The sequence below is a fragment of the Odocoileus virginianus genome, chromosome 2, assembly GCF_023699985.2.
Source record: "Odocoileus virginianus isolate 20LAN1187 ecotype Illinois chromosome 2, Ovbor_1.2, whole genome shotgun sequence".
Taxonomy (NCBI): domain Eukaryota; kingdom Metazoa; phylum Chordata; class Mammalia; order Artiodactyla; family Cervidae; genus Odocoileus; species Odocoileus virginianus.
In genome coordinates, this window is record NC_069675.1 from 71,943,181 (window position 1) to 71,952,441 (window position 9,261).

A 9,261-nucleotide genomic window follows, 5' to 3' on the forward strand; every position below is an offset into this window, starting at 1 on the left:
TTGCAGGGATGCCTGAAGAAAAAGAAAGCCTCCTGCCTGATTTATCCTTGAGGGTAGAAACAAGCCCAGGAGTGAGGCAGGGGGAGGTGGTGGAGCTGGCCAGGCTGGTACCCAGCCACCCCAGAGCCCCTCCTGCCTCTTCCTCATCCAGCATCATTTCCTGCCTGATCCCTCCGTTACAGGTTTGATCAGAGGCATGGTAGCCATGCCTTCTAACAGTGAATCTCAAACTGGAGAAGTCATTCCTTGCCTGGGTGAGGGTTAGAAGAGTTCAAACAGGGAGAAAACACATTTTTGTGGTGTATGCCCCAGGTTGTAGTCATATCCTCTTATCCATCTCCAAAACAAACAAAGAAAAACCCTTCACCTCTCGCCCCCACTAAAATAAAGGATTAAAATAGGACAGAAAAATACAGTGTTATTCCCCTTTTACAGTGGTCTCTATGATTGTGTGGCATTTTGTTTTTCCTTAAAAAAACACTTTTATGAAATGCACAAATTGAAAATCTCAGTGGGGACAACACCTCACAAGTAAGTGTATCATGAAGGACGGGCTAGGATGGACTCTGCACTGATTCTCACAAGTGCCAAATAAATTCAAGTTAGCACTGGAAAGAAGAAGCGCCAAGAAAATTAGTCTTCAAAGTCTCAAGTCACAAATCCTTAAAGATTCCATTTAGATTAGTTATAATTCATCAACAAACATATTTAATAGATAGATGCCCACATATAGCATCTAAAACTCCACACAATGTAAAACTATGGAGATACAGCTACACAGCGACTGAGTGAAAGGTAATCCAAAAAGCAGCCTTTGATGTCTATTACCTGACACCTTCTCTGGGCATACATTGATCCAGGCAAATAGTTTTTCTATCAAGTTTTGTACTAGGCACTGTATTCGGTACTGGGGCTCAAAACAAACATGCCTAGATCAATCTTTGGTGGTCCTAAATGTATCCTTAATCCTTTCCACATTGTTTCTGCTCTTCAATTTGCTCTTTATTACACTGGATCAGCATGGAAACAGATGCCATTCAAAAGCATCTGAAAGTTTTTCTCATTGTTCCAGAAGTAAGAGTAAATGAAAGCAGGTAGGCAAATCCCAAAGTACTGTGAATGTTGGACCTGGTCAATATTCTTATTCTACAATCCCTCTAGTAGAATTATTTCATTTAAAATGCTAATTGGCACAGACAACGTGGTACCTGGTACATAATAGGCAGTGTGCTGTGGTGCAAATGAGCTTCCCAGGTGGCACTAATGATAAAGGACCCACCAGCCAATGCAAGAGACATGAGATGTGAGTTTGATCCCTGGATAGGGAAGATCTTCTGGAAGAAAAAATGGCAATCCACTGCAGTATTCTTGCCTGGAGAATCCCACGGATAGAGGAGCCTGGCAGGCTAGAGTCTATAGGGTCACAAAGAGTTGGACACGACTGAAGCAACTTAGCATGCACACAGTGGTGCGAATGCATCGAGACACAGTCTGGAGTCTCAAACACACACACACACACACACACACACACACACACACATCTTGAAAAGACAAGACAAGACCGATTGGTAGTTGATAGATCTAGGCTCAAACTTGGATGTACAGTGTGGCTAGATTCATGGCCTTGGGCCAGTTGATTACCTTTCTGAGCCTCATCTTCACTTGTAAAAATGTGGATAATCCCTATCTTGCAGCACTGATATGAGGATTAGAGGTAATGTATGTAAAGTACTAAAATACAGTGGGCAGCTGTAACTGGAAGCTGTTATTATTATATTATTGGGGCTTGATACAGGTTTGATGATTGAATAATAGGCAAATTAGTTGACCTCTAAAATCCACATCAACTCTAAAATTATGATACTAAAAACGGAATTAAAAGTTCACATACCAAATCCACTCAAGGATATTTTTAATGATTGTGATGCAAATCTCTTTTCAGAATAAGTTCTGGTAGTGAGACTCACAGAATATAATATATATATATATACACCCTGGCATATTATGAAAATGTTTATGATCAAATTTAATAGGAGAGCTGTCTATGGTTTCTGAGAGCTCCAGGGGTTGCTGCTGCCTTCTCTATCATGACTGCCTCTGTCACCGAAGCTCTCCTTTCTAGAGTACTTCTCAAGGTTAGACACTGTGAGGCAGGTTTTAGCAGTTATCTCGGCCACGATGATTCCCTCCAGTTTCATAAAAGAAAATGGAGGTTTACTGAGATTAAGGATCTTTCCAAGGTCACACAGCTAGTAGGCACCAGGCACTAGATTTCAACTCTGACACTAAGTCCATTCATTTAGCCACTATGCCATATTGCTGCAGCTCACACAAGCCCTAAAAGCAAACCAGAAAAGAGACTGGGGAGACTTGTGAGGAAATGTACACACAGAAAGGGAAGAACAAATCTACTGCATTCTTCCTCTGACTGTCTTCTGTGGACTGCACTTTCACCATCTCTCTTCAGCAGAGGATCAGTGTAACACATCTGTGAAAAAGTAGAAGAATCCACCACTCCCTTGTCTGGGTATATATGCCAAAGGATTGAAAGCTGGATCGTGAAGAGATGTGTGCCCACCCATATTCACAGACATGCACTGCAGGATTTCTCCTTATATGAGCCATCCCGTAGTCAAATGTATAGGAACAGAAAGTAGGGGAGGGAGAGTGGGCAGTTGACGCTTCATGGGTACAGAGTGTCAGTTCTGCATGATGAAAAAGTTCTGGATATCCATTGCACAACAATATTAATATTAACACTACTGAACTGTACACTTAAAAATGATAAAGATGATACAGTTTATGTTATGTGTTTCCTTTTATCACTATTTTAAAAAGTAGAATATTTATTTGTATATGTGTGTATATATACACATTTTATACAATATATATTTGTATATATGTATGTGTAAATATTTATATATATACACACACACATTGTTGTTATTGTTGTTTAGTTGCTAAGTCGTGTTTGACTTCTGCAGCCATAGCCCACCAGGCTCCTCTGTTCATGGAATTTCCCAGGCAAGAATACTGGAGTATGTTACCATTCCTGTCTCCAGGGGATCTTCCGGACCCAGATTGAACCCACATCTCTTGCATTGCAGGCAGTTTCTTTACTGCTGATCCACCAGGAAAGCCTATACACACACATATATTAATATATTGTTAAAAGAGTCAGTGATTTTAATATGTCAAAACTCTAGAAAAGAATTATAAAAATTGATGCCAGTGTGGCCAATGGCAGCCTTTAAATGTTTGGGGAGCTGACCTCTTGGCCCAAACCTGATCCCGTATACAACGTATACAACGCTCTGCCATTACTGTTCTAGCTTCTGAATCATCAACTGCTACAGAGTCCAGAGTTTGAACCATGCGAATTTCATGCAAATATCCTCTCTGGTGGGAAATGAGAAATCTTCCCTTTCCCTCCCTAAAGGTGGAGATGCCCCAAGCTGTAAAGTTCATTTCACAAATAATTAATTGTATTGCTCCTTCCAATGATCAACATACCTCATCTTTTTCTGCAGTTTCAATTTCCCTATTTTCAAGTGATTTCCTTTCTGACCTAGGACTTCAGGAAAGTAAGCTGGTAGCTATTGTAGGAAGAATCAGTTTGCTTTCAGAGTGATCCTGATCTCAGAAGGCAGGTAAAGAATTCTGACACACTTTTTCTTCTTAACCAAATTATTAAGGCTTTTTTTTTTTTTTTTAGCATATTAGGAGATAAATCCTGATTTCCTAAGTAATAACAAAAGACCATCTGCACAAACTACATTCTCCCAGTTTCTAAACATTTGGCTCTATATGCGATTTATCTGTCCCCAAAGAGACTTCTTTCCTTTCTTTCTCCTTTTTTTTTTTTTTCCTGCGCTGCTGGTGGGATTGTAATTCCCCGACCAGGATCAAACCCTGGGCCCTTGGCAGTCAGAGCACCAAGTTCTAACCATTGGATCACCAGGGAATTCCCCGCAAACAGATCTCTTATTCTCTAGTAAACCTACATGGTTTCTGCCTTGCTTTAGCCTCACCCACTGCAACCAAAGGCTGGATTTCTTATTCATGGTGTTTATTCCCGCCCCTACCCCCAAGTAAGCACTTAGTTGACCGATTATAGAATCACAAGATTGGTTATAATTCCGTTTCTCCATCTGACTTTGAACTTAAGTGCTCCAATTATTTCTCCTGATCCTAATAAGTCAGTGGCGTGCTAATGCTTGCCTTGATATTTCTGGAATATACAGGGTGTGATTAGCTTGGGACTGCATCATTAGAAAGCAAAGTTGAAAGCGGGTAACCAAAATCATCCCTTGCATTTAAGCAAAGCTGCCTGTGCAGTGAACTTACAATGTTACATGATCCCAGAGATACCCAACGCTGTGAGTAAACATATACTGTATTTAGAAAAATAATCTGATGCTCAAGAACCTTCTGTCTTTGGCTACTACTGAATGAGACAAGATCCTAGGACGACAGGCTTGTTCCAATATACAAAGTCCAAAAGTCTGTTTGAGCCAGATATAACTGAAGACATAAAGAATCCCTGAACCATAATAGGATAGGATGGGAAGAAAGGTAGAAAGGAAAGAAGGAAGGAGGGAAGGAAAGAAGGGAAGGAAACCTTAGTCAATTCTGTTGGGTTGGGTTGACATCTCCAGGCCATAAAGTGAGAAAGCTTTAAGGTAAGCCTGCTGGAAGAAAAAAGAAGGAAAAACCCATGCATACACACACATCAAATAAGAGGCAAAAAAATACATTAGCATCAGTGGTGTTATTTTATCTGTATACAATCAGCAATAGTGTAAACTTTTGGGAACAAGCAGAAGGGGGGGGAAAAAAAGAAACATTTTAAAATGGGAATGATTTGCAGCCAAATCAATTGATAAATGAAAGAAAAAAAGATGGTACAACTGAAATTGATGCCAAAGATTTATAAGGTTGACTAAGTAAACAAAAATGGAATAGATCACCATGGAAATGCATGAATATTGAAATAAGCAAGATTTGAATAGACTAATGATATGCCTCACTTAGACTGACAGGTGTTGATAACAACTGTGACACTCAATCCACACCAACATCCACACTTCTAACATGTTTATTCCTAGAAAACACGGGCCAGATTGAAAGGTTCCTTTGATAAGAGCTCATAAGGAAAATAAATTTTCTCATCTTAAAGGGACTAACTCAATTCTCATCTATCTACTTGAAAAATAAAAAAGATTTTACCTATTTGCTTCCTGGATATGAGAAGCTGCAGTTAGCAGAAGTCATTCTCCAGGGCTCTACTAGTCTTTGTTCCAATAAACCTCTCACAGAACTGAATTCTCAGTTTGGCTTATCTCCTGCACTAAATACTTGAAGTATGACCACCACTCATTAGAAGTATAATTAAAAAGACACAACCTAGATTCCTCCCTCCCATCACATACAGATGAAAACCAATAACCCTTAATCTATTTGTTACCATGGCTACCATAGGGTATTTTATTTCAGTACAACTCTAGGTATTTCGTTCAGATTGTTGCTTGCAAATGAAAGTTGGAGACCTATAAATTTTCGTTAACTGTGCTACAAATGGAGAGACTGAACAGAAGAAAATGTTTTTCTTAATCATGGGCGAATATGGTTTACAAGATGCTTGTGCAGAAAAGTTATTAAAATTGGTTAAATGCATCAGCCCATAAACCAATTTAAATGCCATTACATTTATATAGAGTTTAAGGGCACATATGCTAGTAATTCTCTGATTTATAGCAGGATGATAAATCAAGTGCACTCAGAAGAGTGTACAGGACGGAGACTACATTCATCAGTGGCACACAGCTTCATACTTGTATAAATGCCTGAAATGTGTGACTACTCAAACACAGGCATGCCAACCAGCCTTTAAAGTATTCACCTGTGAATTATCCAACAATGTTTTGGCCTAGAGTCGGGAGGAACAATCGATAAAGTTGTTCATCATGCCCACTCCAGAAAAGTAGCTTTGCACTTTCCATTGTAATTTTTAAAAAACATCAGGAATGAGGTGGGCTAATTAAATCTGCTGTCATTCATCCTAAACCGAAATAATTCCTTAAATCTGCCCTCCCAGGGCTGAGTTGGAGATAAGACCACACAACAAGAAAAGGAACTCTGTAGTGACTAGACAGATGACTTTAAAGCGACTGAAATTAGGGTAAATACAGCTGTAACCAGGACAGATTTATCACCGCAAGAGGAGTCCGAATCCCAGCGAAGCTCGGCTGGTGAGAGGCTGGCGCCTGCAATAGTGGAGCCTGACTGTCCCTGAGCCGAAGAAGTGGAAGTTTCGCGGGCAGCTGCAGCTGGGCGTCCTCAGCGGTCCGGTCCCTCCAGCGCTGAGGTCTCCCCTAATGCTACATAAATACCTGCGTCCACGATTCGCCCCGGGCTAGCCGCGGCGCAAGCACCGTAGGGAGCCAGGAGAGCTTTTGCAGAGCGGCAGGGATGGCAAAGGCGGCGGCTCCTCACCCATCAGCATCCCTAGGGACCCGCGGCAGGACCCGCCAACTGACCCGTGTCTGCCATTGCGTTTCAGAGCCCAGGAACCACAACTGGCTTCTCCGCTGGCGGACCCAGGCACCCGAGACTCGCGCTTTGGCCCCATCACCGTTGGCTGCAGGCAGGCAAGCAGGCAAGGCGGCGCGTCCCCGCCTTCCCCGGCCGACGCAGTCCTGACCTGCCCGGGAGCTGCCTCGGACCTGGGAGCTGCCTCGGACCTATCCGGGATCTAGACTCTGCTCTCTCGACCCCGGGCGAGAGCTCCCCTCCCTGGGGGCCTGGGGCCCGCACTGCCTAGAGCCCGCACCCGCGCCGCGATCGCAGATGACCCTCGCGCTCTCGGCCCGCTCCAGGCCACAGAGACCCGGACGTGAGCCCTCTGCCAGCCGGCACCTCCCGCGGCAGTCAGGGCGCAAGCCCACACTCCCACACCACACATCTCCCCGTCCACACTATCCCGCACATAAACAACCCCTCCCCATCCAACCCTACATCCTCGCCGCCCCACCATTCTGGTACGCTCTCGTTTCCGCGCCCCCCAAACACGTTGGCACCCACAAGGTGCTCGGGGAAGGGGAGGGGGTCACAGAAGGTCTGTGCGGGTTTCCTCCCCGTGGTTTTCACGTTCCTCTGCCTCGAAAGTTACTTGGGATTGAGTGAAGAGACCCGGTCCCCAAATGCGGGGTCTGAGGACGGGAGGGGGCAGAAACCCCAACCTGGCTTCCCGCCGCACAGAGGCGCGCACCTCCCCAAAGGGTCGGGCGCGTGCCGCCCCCAGAGTCCTGCCCTCGGGTGCCTCCTCCTGGCCCCCAGCCCGGCCCGGGCCCAGGGCCGCTCCAGGGAGGTGGCTTGGAGAGGGACGCAAGCTCTCGGGCCCAGCTGAGGGGCTGCTTCGGCGGGGGTGGGGTGGAGAGGGGGTGGTCACACTCGCTTCCAGCACCCTCTACCACCGCAACATTGGCCCTGGGCAGCCCGTGGGCATACACACCCGGGGGCAGGAAGTTTTTTTCCCCCCCTTTTTCCCCCCTGGAGCAGCGCAGGCGCAAGGGCTCCTGCAGCCTTGCGAGTCCAGACGCGGGAGGCTCCAGCCGCCGCCGCCGCCGCCGCGGGAGCCGAGCCCAGCGTTCCGGGTTCTCCGGCCCCGCTCCCAAGCCCGGCCCGGCCCCACGCAGCCTCCAGCACCCTGGGTCCCCGGCGCCGCATCCCTGGCGCCCTAGCCCGCATCTTACCTCCGGCCGCGCGGCTTTGGCCCCGGCCCGACGCGCAGAGAGTCTGGGGTCGCGAGTGGGCGCAGAAGGGCTGATGGATAGGGGACGGCGCCGGCGGGCAGCGGTGGCTGGGGCCGCTCGGGTCCTGGCCGGGAGAAACGGATCCAGGTCCACCTCCTCCTCGCGTTCCTGCTCTCCGCTTTCTCCCCCCTTTTCCTTCTCCTCCTCCTCCTCCGCCGCCGCCTCCCGGCAGCCCAGGGAGGATGCCCGGGAGAGGGAAGTCAGTCCTTCTGCCTGTCAGCCTGTGCGGCTACGCGCGGCGCGGCGCGGCGCGGCTCTCACCGAGGCGGCGGCGGCGGCTCCGGCAGCATCGCTCCCCCCCACCCCCCCGGCTCTCCCCGCAGCCGCGGCGGCCGCGGGGCTGGGGTTGGCTCCGGGCTCGGGGCTTGGGCTCCGGGCGGGGGCTGCGCTCAGGCACGGCGGCCGCGGGGACTGCGGGCGGGCCCTGCGGAGCCGGGGCCGGGGCTGCAGCTAGATCCGCGGCGGCGGCAGCGGCGGCGGCGGGGGCTGGCGCGGCCGCGGCGCGGGGACCATGCTCCCTTCTGGCTCGCTCCGCTCCGGGTACCGTCTGCTTTAGCTGCGAGGGAGGCGGGCTTCGGCGCGCAGCCAGGGGCGGGCGGAGCCAATCACGGGCGCCCGAGTGGGCGGGGGCGGAGGGTGGGGGAGGCGGGGCGCCCCCGACCGGGCACCCGGCGCTGCTCCGCGGGCCCGAGGGATCCCGGGCAGCGGCGCGCCGGGGCCCGGGGCGGAGTGCTCGCGGGTGTGTCCATCCGTCCGTCCGCCGCCCCCGCCCGCCCCCTGCGGTGGCTCCCGGCTTGCCCAGCTCGGCGGCCGCGCCCGGCAGATGCGCGGCGCTTGGTCCCGGCCTCCTGCGCCCCGGGCCTCCCGGCCCCGCCGGCCGGGGCTTGGCGGACGGGACCGAGGCGAGCTCCCCGGCCGCGCTCAACACCTGAGGAAACTGGCGGAAAAGTTTGAGAACGAAAAGTCCAATCGTCTTTCAGCTTCCGCCCTCCCTATGACACTCCAGCCACGGTAAGGAGCAGGAATTGTCCAGGTCCCTGAAGAACCTCGGCCGGCCCCGTAAATCCTGACCACCGACCCTCTCTAGTCCGTGCAGACTCGACTCCCCTCGGTGTCCACGGACTTTCCTGTCTACACCGACCCTCTTGAGTCCCCAGGACCCCTCTCTGTTTCGACAGCCCCTGCCCTGGCCACCCCAGCCCCTTCCATGTCTTCACTAACTCCCGTTCTGTCTACACCGACTTTCTTAGTCCCATCACTTCTCTGTCTCCACGTGCGGTCTCCACGGACCCTAACTTCCACCTTCATAGGAGAGGTTTGGCTAGAGGCCCGTGGCAGCCCCTTTGCGGGCTTATCCACTGTGTCAGAGCATTTAATTTCAGCACCAGTCTCCCCTTTCTTGGTAGATCTAGATCTGGTTTTTATTCCCTGACCTCTTTCCCTCCCC

At 49.5% G+C, this 9,261-nt stretch overlaps 1 protein-coding gene across 4 annotated transcripts in view; it reads right to left on the minus strand.

The window, feature by feature from the left end:
* Nucleotides 1–8,347, minus strand: part of KLHL29 (kelch like family member 29) — a 327,911-nt gene extending 319,564 nt beyond the window's left edge. For 3 of the 4 annotated variants that reach the window (XM_070451134.1, XM_020910712.2, XM_070451132.1), the window contains exon 1: nt 7,755–8,347. The gene's annotated coding sequence lies outside the window, so the exon portion shown is untranslated. The remainder of the gene's footprint in view (nt 1–7,754) is intronic. The other variant, XM_070451141.1, reaches the window with a different exon arrangement.
* Between the last annotated feature and the right edge of the window lie 914 nt (nt 8,348–9,261).